Source organism: Pan paniscus, chromosome 1 (assembly GCF_029289425.2).
Source record: "Pan paniscus chromosome 1, NHGRI_mPanPan1-v2.0_pri, whole genome shotgun sequence".
Classification (NCBI taxonomy): Eukaryota; Metazoa; Chordata; class Mammalia; order Primates; family Hominidae; genus Pan; species Pan paniscus.
Window position 1 is genome coordinate 82,941,138 of NC_073249.2, and position 11,527 is coordinate 82,952,664.

Here is an 11,527-nt window from a genome sequence, read left to right on the forward strand (position 1 = left end):
TGATTTCTCTCTAACCTAACTTAGCAGGGTTCTTGCTAAAATAGAGCTGGGCAGGCCAAAGGTTCGGGGTGAGTGGTCAGGGGACCAGGGTGGAGGCCTGCTGAAGAAGAGGACTTAAGCCTGATTAAACTTTGGTCAAGGAAAGAGTCCGTCAAACTCTTCAGATTGTCTCTGAGACCTGAATATCTGTTGGAAAAGACTTGTCTTTCCAAGTTTTCGTGGCCACTACTACTTACATGTGAATTTTACTTCTCTCAGTCATGGGAGAGGTCACTGTGCACTGTGCTCTTAACACGTAAAATGTAGCATGACATAACGTACACATCTTGGAAGTGCAATCACGGTGACAACCCAAGACCGTAGAAGATCTAATCTGTGGGTGGAAAAGATCGTTCAAATATTGGGAGGGAGGCTAGAATTTATTTTTTTGTTTTAATGAACAATTATTTTTGTGTAAAAGTAAGTATTTGTAGAACAGGAGTGACATCTTAGTTTGAATTGATTGACATTGCCCTCTTAATTTTTCTGAGGAAATGGCAGATTCAAACAGAAAGTGAGGAGGACATTAGGAAGGGAGAAGAGTAATAGGGATGTTGCTGGCACCCCAGCATCTTAGAAAAGAAATTAATACAGTTTTGAGATACACACACACACACACACACACACACACACACACACACACACGAAAAACCCTACTATGTTAGAGTTTTAGTCTCTGAGAGCCCTAATGTTCTCATGGGCTTGGATTAGGTGTCCATGGGAAGAAATTAACAGTGACCCACCCGAATTCTTGACTTTGAGCCCACAGCCCCATGATCTCAATTACTGTTAGAGGATCTTAGAGGATCCACTTTTTTACGGGTCTGTAATTGCTAACAAGACTTAAGGAGCAACGTGCTGGCCTAGGCACAATACACTGCAGACTCATGTTTAAGTGGTTTTCTAAGTCATTGTGCTTCTCTCTGCTGGTGTTTCATCTGCAAAAAGAGAGTTGAACCATATATTGTCCTAACATTCTCTCAGCTCTGTTATTGTTCCCATTCTCCATAAGACTTTATCTGAGTCTGAATGGGGAGTGATTGAAGCCAGTCTTTGAGACAGTGCATTACTCTGGTAATTCAATAGGATGGGTTTCTCTTAGTTGGTGGCTAATATCAGCCGAACATCCATTTAATCAACATAATAGTTCTTTAATGATGCTGTTGGTCTGACTTCATCCTTCCTCCTATTGAATTATTATAGTACCCAAACCATAGGAATTCCAAAGAGCCTCAAATTTTACAAAATACTCATTTCTAACTGTACTGTTCCCTGGTGAATACACATTTCTGATTTCCTTCAGCAGAGGCCCCATGGCCGGGTCAATATAGCCACGGGCCCACATACGTCTGTTCCTCGGGGACTGCTGTAGACTGAATTAATAGTCTTGGTACTTTGTGTCCCTGTGGTAGTGTTATAAGCCACACCTTTGCTGAAGTGTCATGTGCAGAATGTACTTCAATGCGCCTTCACTTGGCCTGCTTCTATGGTGAGCTTCGGCCAGTGGAATGTGGGAGGAAGTGACTGTGTGTGAGTCCTGAGTCCTAAGAGGCCTCAGAAGTTTCTCTTTGCACCTCTGGGAGCTTTTGATCTCTGCTATGACAAAAGCATGCTTAAGTAGTCACTGCCCCTCCAACTTAGGCATCAGAAGGAGGCATGTGTTACAGAGCTATCCTTGCTAATATGAAGACCAGTGACCATTAGAAGAGATTATTGTTGTTTTAAGCTACTGAGTTCTGGGGTGCCTTGTTATAGAGCAATTTTGAGGGTGTAGCTTATTGAGATGATGACAAGAGGCAACCTTGGCCTTAGGGCTCCCAGCCTTGGCCCTCAAGGAGTTGCTCTGAAGCAGGAGAAGGAGAATTGACCATTTTGTGGTAGATATCCTCAGGTATGTGGACAAGGAAATCCTAGATGGGGAGGAAAGGAGGAGAGAACCAAATGGGGAAGGAGCATCACTGCTGACTGTATCTTTCTTTTTCCTGGGATTCTGGCACTTCAGAGGAAGAGCAAGATATGAGCCCTAGCCCTAGAAATTACCCCATAAGAAGCCAGGCATGCTGGCTTGTATCTGTAATCCCAGCTACTCAGGAGGCTGTAGGAGGATTGCTTGAGGCCAGGAGTTCAAAACCAGCCTGAGCAACATAGTGAGACCCTATCTTTTTTCAAAAATATTACCCAATAAAGCCAGAAGTTATTCCTGGGACATCTTGATAAAATGGTAAGGAAAATCCTGCTCTGGTCAGTTCCTTGGAAGGACTTAGAAGTTCTTGGAGAGGAGGTGTGTTGTTAGAGCACCTCAGAGAGTTAAGGAACACTCAGTGGTTTTTTTAGAAGAGGAAAGGGAATTATAACACTTAGGGTCATACTATTATAGCTACTGTAACAAACAGACCCCAAATGCATAAAGGCACAAACACAACAGAAGTGTGGTTGATGTAATAGTCCAGCATGTTTCTGCCACAGGTGACTCCTGATGCCGTGATTTAGGATCCGTGTTCCTTCTGTCTTTTGGCTTTGTCGCCACCTGGGGCCTGTGGTTTTCTCCATCTGCCAGAGTGAAGGGGAGAGAAAACAAAGAAGGCACAATCTTTTCTTGCCCCTACAGTGACACATGTCTCTTTTATTCACATTCCATTGGTTGGGATCAGTTACATGGTCACACCTGTATGAGAGAAGTTTGGAAAATGTGTGTATTATCTCTATATAGAAAGGGAGTAGAGGGAGGGAGGGGAGGAAGGAGGGAGGGAGGAAGGGAGGGAGAGAGAGAGAGAAGAAGGAGAAGGGGGAGAAGGAGAAGAAGCAGAAGCAGAAGAAGAAGAAGGAGGAAGGAAGGAAGAAGAAGAAAGAAGAAGAAAGAAGAAGAAGGGAATTGGCTCATGTGATTATGGAGGCTGAGTCTCATAGTGTGCTGTCTGCAATTTGGAGAGGCAGGAAAGCTGGTGTTATAATTCAACCTGAGTGTGAAGGCCTGAGAACCAGGAGCTCCAGTGTCTGAGGGCAAGAGAAGATGGACACCCAGCTCAATAAAAACTTTTTGTTCTGTTCAGACCCTTAGTGGATTGGGTGATACCTGCCTATGTTGGTGAGGGCGAATTCAAATACTAATCTCTTCCAGAAATACCCTCACAGGAACACCCATAAATAATGTTTTACCAGCTATCTGAGCATCTCTTAGCCTAGTCACGTTGACATATAAAATTAGCCATCACAGGTATGATATTTCTAGGTGTAAACTTTTTGATATTTATTCTGCTTGGTGTTCTCTGAGTTTCCTGGATCTGTTTGGTTTGGTGTCAATTGCTAATTACGGGAAATTCTCAGCTATTTTTTTCTGTTTCTCTCTTTCTGTCTTCTCCTTCTGGTATTTCCATTATGTGTGTATTATACCTTTTGTAATTTTCCCATAGTTCTGGTATTTTTTTCTTTTCTGTTTTTTTTTTTTTAATTTTCAGTTTGGGAAGTTTCTTTTGACATATCTTCAAGTTCACTGATTCTTTCCTTGGCTGTGTCCAGTCCACTAATGAGCCCATTAAAACATTCTTTATTTCTGTTATGATAGTTTTTATTTCTAGAATTTCCTCTTTCTTCCAACTTCCATCTCTCTGCTGACATTACCCATTTGTTCTTCTTTGTTGTTTACTTTTTCCATTAGATCTCTAAGCATATTAATCATAGTTATTTTAAATCTCAATTTTCATAATTCCCAACTATCTGCCATGTCTGAATCTGGTTCTAATGCTTGCTTTATCTTTTCAAACTGTGTGTTTTTGTTTTTGCCCTTTACCATGCCTTGTAATTTTTTTTGTTGAAAACCAGACTAGATCTATTAGGTAAAAGGAACTGAGATGAATAGGCCTTCAGTGTGAGGTTTCATGTATATGTGGCTGGGAGTTAGGCTGGGTTTATTGTTTGCTGTGCTTGTAGTGTTGGAGTCTAAAATTTCCTCTCATGCCTGTGTTTTTGTCTGCACTGCCGTCTTTGGATTTCTGTAGACTCTTTCCTAAATACAGTCTGAGGCTTGCATTTCTTTTATCTGTAAGCCGCTGTTACTAGACAGGTGCCTGATTGACATGGTGGTAGGATTTGGAGGGAGAAGAAGCATTCTTTGATCCTAAGATTAGGTCTCAGTCTTAGTGAGCCTGTGTCCCTGGGCTGGGACCTTCACAAGGGCTTCTCAGCTTCCTCCCATTCCCCACTAAGTGAGACAAGAAGAGCGGGCTGGATTTTGGCATTTCCCTTCCCCAGGTCTGGTAGACTCTGGTAAAACCCATGTTGGTTAGGCTCTGATAAAATAGTTTCCCTTGAGGGCAGGCTGTAGTTGAGAACAGAATGCTCTGGGATTGTTTCAAAAGGGTTAGATGTCCCGTTCCCCTTGCCAGAAGCATTAGGGGAACTTTCTCGGATTTTAACCCTGAGAACCTGATAGAGCTTCTGGAGGTAAAACTTCTGAATGTGTGGGGGCTCCACTACAACTGCCCCTCCCCTGGTGGGGAGAGGTTACCTTGCCTGTGGGTCCACATTGAGCCTCTGACAAGTGTTCCTACTGTACAGGCTCCAGCAGTGGCTTCTGCACCTGTAAGCCATGATTCTCTATATCCCCCGTCTCTCCATTTGTTGAGGTGGCAACTTGCCCTGTGACCTCCATTTTCTGATGGATCTAAAAAAAAAATGTTAATTTTCAGTTTGTTCAGCATTTTTTCTTGTGAGGATGGGAGTTACTGCTTCTAAGCTCTTTATATGCTTGGACTGGAAACTGCTTCTCTTATTAGAAAAAAATTCTTTTACTCATGGAAGAGAATGAAAATCACTTGAAATTTTCATCAAACACATATCACTGATGAAAATGGTTGTTTCTTAGGAAAAGCTGAGGGAATGACATCAACTTGTGGCTCAGTGAAGATAACTAAGTAAGATGATAAATATATTAAATGTAATATTTATCCATTAGGTGTCCAAACTTTCACTGAAGGAATGAATTTAGAGATTTTGGAGGAGTAAATGGGTGCTTACTTGCTGTTTAGTCTTCTCTAAATGTCATTGTTCCCAGCCTAGCTTTTGCTAGGGGCTAGAAAGGAGACACTTCTCTAATGAGAGAGCGAAATGCTAGTGTCTTATATTGCCCACCGGAAGATTCTAAGTGCTTTGGAATCCACTTCAGCAGAGGAAGAGTTGATATCTAACTACAAAATTACAAAAATTAAGTGGCCTGGATAAAAAGGCATCTGTAGACAAAGTCACACTTTTCTTCATAAGTAATTTTAGATCAGTACATGTTTGGTGGAATCCCTAAAGTTCTAAACCTCAAGCATGGTAACATAATTTTGATCTGGAAAAATTTTAAGTATATGTTAACAGTTTGTTAGCTGTGGCAAATATCCCAGTTACTGGCAGCAAATGCATATGGGTCTGCGGCAACCTCAATTCTTGCCTCCTCAGAAGAAAGAATTTGACAGAGGGACATAGGCAGAAAAAAGAGACCAAAGCAAGTTTCAGAGTAGGAGGTGAAGTTTATCAAAAAGCTTTAGAGCAGGGAAGTATACTTGGAAGAGACCCAAGTGGGCATCTTGGAGGTCAAGTGCTTGGTTTAACGTTGAACCTAGGATTTTATATACTGGCCTACTTCAGGCATCTTGCTCCCCTTTCCCTTCATTCTTCCCATAGGGTGAGCTGCCAGCAAGAGTGGTGCCCTGCTTGTGCTTGGTAGGTGAGCATGCATGGTGTGTTTACTGGAGTTGTATGCAGGCTCACCTGAGGCTTTCTTCCCCTTTCCGGTGGAATGCCCTTGGAAGTGCATACTCTACCATTTTGCCTCTTAATGTACGTGCTCTGGTCGCAGCCAGCACCAGGGAGAGGTGGTTTGCCAATAGATGAAATACATGAAATTGGTAATTGGCAGCTTCCAATAAGATCTCAGGAATTAGGCAAGTGGGCTTGCCAATTATCATTTTAGAGAGGCAGGGTGCCAACTGCCAGACTATCACCTGATGGTTGCCTGACATTCCTGGTGGGTTGGGGGAGCCCTGTCCTGCCCTGCTCATGCTTGACTAGCTACCTACTGTAACAAGTTGTCTTGTAGAAGTTATAGAAGAGTAATAGTCCCATGAATATAATTTCTCATCTGCTATGGTTTGGATGTGACTTGTCCTTGACAATGTGATTGTGTTGAGAGAAGTTTGGGTCTTGAGGTATCCACCTTCATGAAAGATTCATGATGTTCAACGGAGTGAGTGAGTTCTCACTCTGGCAGGAAGAGAGCAGATTTAACAGAGTAAACCAAAAAGTATCCGAGACAGGTCAGATTAATTTAGCGGTTAGTTTTGCCAAGGTTAAGGACCACGGCCTGTGACACAGCCTCAGGAGGCCCTGAGAACATGTGCCCGAGTTTGGGTTACAGCTTGGTTTTATATATTTTAGGGAGACAGAAGCTATAGGCAAAGACATAAGTCAATGCATGGAAGATATACCTTGGTTCAGCCCACAAAGGCAGGACTTCTCAAAGTGACGGGGGCTTCCAGGTCTTAGGTGGTGTATTAGTTCGTTTTCATGCTGCTGATAAAGACACACCTGAGACTGGGAAGAAAGAGAGGTTTAACTGAACAGTTCCACATGGCTAGGGAGGCCTCAGAATCATGGCCAGAAGCAAAAGACACTTCTTACATGGTGGTGGCAAGAGAAAAATTGGCAAGATGCAAAAGTGGGAACCCCTGATAAAACCATCATATCTCGTGAGACTTATTCACTACCACAAGAAAAATATGGGGAAAACTACCACCAGGATTCAATTATCTCCCACTGGATCTCTCCCTCAATACATGGGAATTATGGGAATACAATTCAAGATAAGATTTGAGTCGGGACACAGAGCCAAACCATATCATTCTGCCCTTGGCCCTTCCAAATCTCATGTCCTCACATTTCAAAACCAATCATGCCTTCTCAACAGTCCCCCTAGCTTTAACTCATTTCAGCATTAACCCAAAAGTCCACAGTCCAAAGTCTCATCTGAGACAGGGCAAATCCCTTCTACCTATAAGCCTATAAAATCCAAAGCCAGCTAGTTACTTCCTAGGTACAATAAGGGTGCAGGTAATGGGTAAATACAGCCATTCCAAATGGGAGAAATTGGCCAAAACAAAGGGGTTACAGGACCCATGCAAGTCCAAAATCCAGCTGGGTAGTCAAAGTTTAAAGCTCCAAAATGATCTCCTTTGACTCCATGCCTCACATCCAGGTCACATTGATGCAAGAGGTAGGTTTCCATAGTCTTGGGCAGCTCCACTTCTGTGGCTTTGCAGGGTATAGCACCCCCCCATCTGGCTGCTTTCACAGCTGGCATTGAGTATCTGCAGCTTTTCCAGGTGCACAGTGCAAGCTGTCGGTGGATCTACCATTCTGGGGTCTGGAGGACAGTGGCCCTCTTCTCACAGCTCCACTAGGTGGTGCCCAGTAGGGACTCTGTGTGCGGGCTCTGACATTTCCCTTCCGCACTGCCCTAGCAGAGGTTCTTCATGAGGACCCCACCCCCGCAGGTAACTTTTGCCTGGGCATTCAGGAGTTTCCATACATTTCTGAAATCTAGGTGGAGGTTCCCAACCTTAGTTCTTCACTTTTGTGCACCTGTAGGCTCAACACCATGTGGAAGCTGCCAAGGTTTGGGGCTTGCACCCTTTGAAGCCATGGACTGAGCTGTACTGTAGCCCCTTTTAGCAATGGTTGGAGTGACTGGGATGCAGGGCACCAAGTTCCTAGGCTGCACACACCATGCGGACCCTGGGCCCACCCATGAAACCATTTTTTCCTCCTAGGCTTCCAGATATATGATGGGAGGGGCTGCCATGAAGACCTGTGTCATGCCCTAGAAACATTTTCCCCATTGTCTTGGGGATTAACATTTGGCTTCTTGTTACTTTTGAAAATTTCTGCAGCCAGCTTGAATTTCTCCTCAGAAAATAGGTTTTTCTTTTCTACTGCATTGTAAGGCTGCAAATTTTCTGAACGTTTATGCTCTGTTTTCCTTTTAAAATGGAATGCTTTTAACAACACCCAAGTTACCTCTTGAATGCTTTGCTGCTTAGAAATTTCTTCCATGAGATACCCTAAATCATCTCTCTTAAGTTCAGAGTTCCACAAATCTCTGGGGCAGGGGCAAAATGCTGCCATCTCTTTGCTAAAACATAACAAGAGCCACCTTTGCTCCAGTTCCCAGAAAGTTCCTCATCTCCATCTGAGACCACCTCAGCCTGAACCTTATTGTTCATATTACTATCAGCATTTTTGTCAAAGCTATTCAACAAATCTCTGGGAGGTTCCAAACTTTCCCACATTTTCATGTCTTCTTCTGAGCCCTCCAAACTGTTCCAACCTCTGCCTGTTACCAAGTTCCAAAGTTGCTTCCAAATTTTTGGGTATCTTTTTTAGCAATACCCCACTCCTGGTACCAATTTACTGTATTAGTTTGTTTTCACACTGCTGATAAAGACATACCCAAGAATGGGAAGAAAAAGAGGTTTAATTGGACTTACAGTTCCACATGGCTGGGGAGGCCTCAGAATCACAGCAGGAGGCAAAAGGCACTTTTTTTTTTTCCAAGATGGAGTTTTGCTCTTGTTGCTCAGGCTGGAGTGCAATGGCACGATCTCAGCTCACTGCAACGTCTGCCTCCTGGTTTCAAGCGATTCTCCTGCCTCAGCCTCCTGAGTAGCTGGGATTACAGGTATGCGCCACCATGTTTGGCTAATTTTGTATTTTTAGTAGAGACGGGGTTTTTCCGTGTTGGTCAGGCTGGTCTCGAATTTCTGACTTTGGTGATCCACTGCCTCAGCCTCCAAAAGTGCTGGGATTACAGGCATGAGCCACTGTGCCTGGACTAAAAGGCACTTCTTACATGGCAGCAGCAAGAGAAAAATGAGGAAGCTGCAAAAGCGGAAATCCCTGATAAAACCATCAGATCTCGTGGGACTTATTCACTACCATGAGAATAGTATGAGGGAAACCACCCCCATGATGCAATTATCTCCCAATGGTTCCCTCTCACAATATGTGGGAATTATGGGAGTACAGTTCACGATGAGATTTGAGTGGGGACACAGAGCCAAACCACATCAGGTGGATTCAAAAATTTCCTAATTGGTGACTGGTTGAAAGAGGCTTTGCCTGAAGAGTTGAAGTTAGCAAAAAGAAATGCTTGAGTTAAGATAGGGGGGGTTGTAGAAGCCAAGATTCTTGTCATATGGATGAAGCCTCCAGGCTTCAGAGAGAATAGATGGTAAATGTCTCTTTTTGGAATTTAAAAGGTGTTAGATTCTCCAGAATAGACTGAGTAAGTGGAGGGATTCTCTGCAGAAGGCAAATTTTCCCCCACAAGAGACAGCTTTGCAGGGCCATTTCAAAATATGTCAAAAGACTGTATTTTGGGGTAAAATATTTCAATTTCCTTCAGGGTTAACAATCTGTCATGTGATGCTATTCCAGAGTCAGGTTGGAATTTGGTATCTTATTGCTGCAATGAGTCTGTTTTTCAGTCTTGTGATCTCTATTTTAATATTAATGCTGTCCAGTTTTGCCTAAACTCCAAAAGGAGTAGGGTATAATGAGGCCTGTCCTACCTCTCCTTCCCATTATGGTCGGAACTAGTTTTTCAGGTTTCTTTCAGGTCCCCTTGGCCAAGAGGGGGTTCCATTTAGTCAGTGAGGGATGTATAATTTTATTTCTGGCTCACAGTTCCTTTGTGCATTCTCAGCTTCCCCCTTTCTTGCTCCATGACTTGAAGAAGCATGGTGCCCTCACTGGATGAGCTGCCCAAACTTGGACTTCCCGGCCTGCAGACCCATAAGCTAAACAAACGTCTTTTCTTTTAAAATTACCCAGTTTCAGGTATTCTGTTATAGTAACATAAAACTGATGAAGACACCATCTATTGGGTCATTCCTGTCAGCAGAGGAACATGTTGTGATATCACTTATTTAAAAGAAAACATTTTACCAAATATTTTAAAAAAACCATATTTACCTCGTAACTCCCTCCAAGTACCTTTTCTTTGCTGCCTTTACCACAAAAACCCGTTTGTTGTTGTTTTTTTTTTTTTCCCTGAGACAGAGTCTTGCTCTGTCACCCAGGCTGGAATACAGTGGCACAATCTTGGCTCACTGCAACCTCCACCTTCTGGGTTCAAGCAATTCTCCTGCCTCAGCTTCCTGAGTAGCTGGGATTACAGGCATGTGCCAACACACATGGCTAATTTTTGTATTTTTTAGTAGAGATGGGGTTTAACCATGTTGGCCAGGCTGGTCTTGAATTCCTGGCCTCAAGTGATCTGCCCACCTTGGCCTCCCCAAATGCTGGTATTACAAGTGTTAGTCACTTCACCCAGCCAAAATCCCTTTGTTCTTACTGTCTACTATGCCTCTCTCCCATCTTCCCCTTGAACATTCTCTAATCATGTTTTCTCTTCCAATGCTTTTCTGCAGCAGAACTTGTCAAGGTCATCAGGAAAGTCCATGTTGCTAAACGGAATGACCAATTCGTAATCTCCACCTTACTTGACTGTGGTAGATGGTTACATGGCTGGCCCCCAAAGATTCATACCTCTCAGGATCCATGCATTGTATGCTTTCTTCTCTCATTAATTCTGTACTTGGCCATGGGACTTGCTTTGACCAATGGGACATCAGCAAGTCTGAAGCAAGCAGAGGCTTGACAAGCACTTGAGCATTGGTTCTTGCTCTCTTGGAGCCCAGTTGCCAAAAAAGAAGTCTGGGCTAACCTGCTGGAGAGGTCATGTGGAGGAGAGTCAAGGTGCAGCTGCCCACATTAACCACCAGGCCTGTGAACAAGGCTATCAGGAAATAACCAGCTTCTAGCCAACCTGGTGTCTGACTGCAGCTGTGTAAGTGATCCCAAGCAAGACTAGCAGATGTACCACATAGCTGAGCCCAATCTGAATTGTTGACCCCCAGAATCATGAGCAATAAAATGGTTGCTTTAAGTCACTAGATTTTGGGGTGCTTTTTAATGCAGCAATAAACAACTGATATGCTTGACTCACAGCAGCATTTGATAAAGTTGATCATGGCATGCCTATATATAAATATGTGTATATATTTATTTTAATTATGGTAAAATATACACACAAATAACACAAAATTGACCACTTAAATTATTTTTAAGTGTACAAGTAGCATTAAGTACATTTACATTTAGTGTACTCATTGCCACTGTCCATTTCCAGGACTTTTTTTTTTATCACATCAAACTCTATCCATTAAACAATAACTTCTATTCCTCCATTCCCCATCCCCAGGCAACACCATTATAAGTTCTATCTCTATAAATTTGCCTATTCTAGTACATCATATACATAGAGTCATACAATATTTGTCATTTTGTGTTTAGCTTATTTCACTTAACATAGTGCCTTTGAGTTTCATCCATGTTGAAGCATGTGTCAGAATTTCCTTCCTTTTTAAGGCTGCATAATATTCCATTG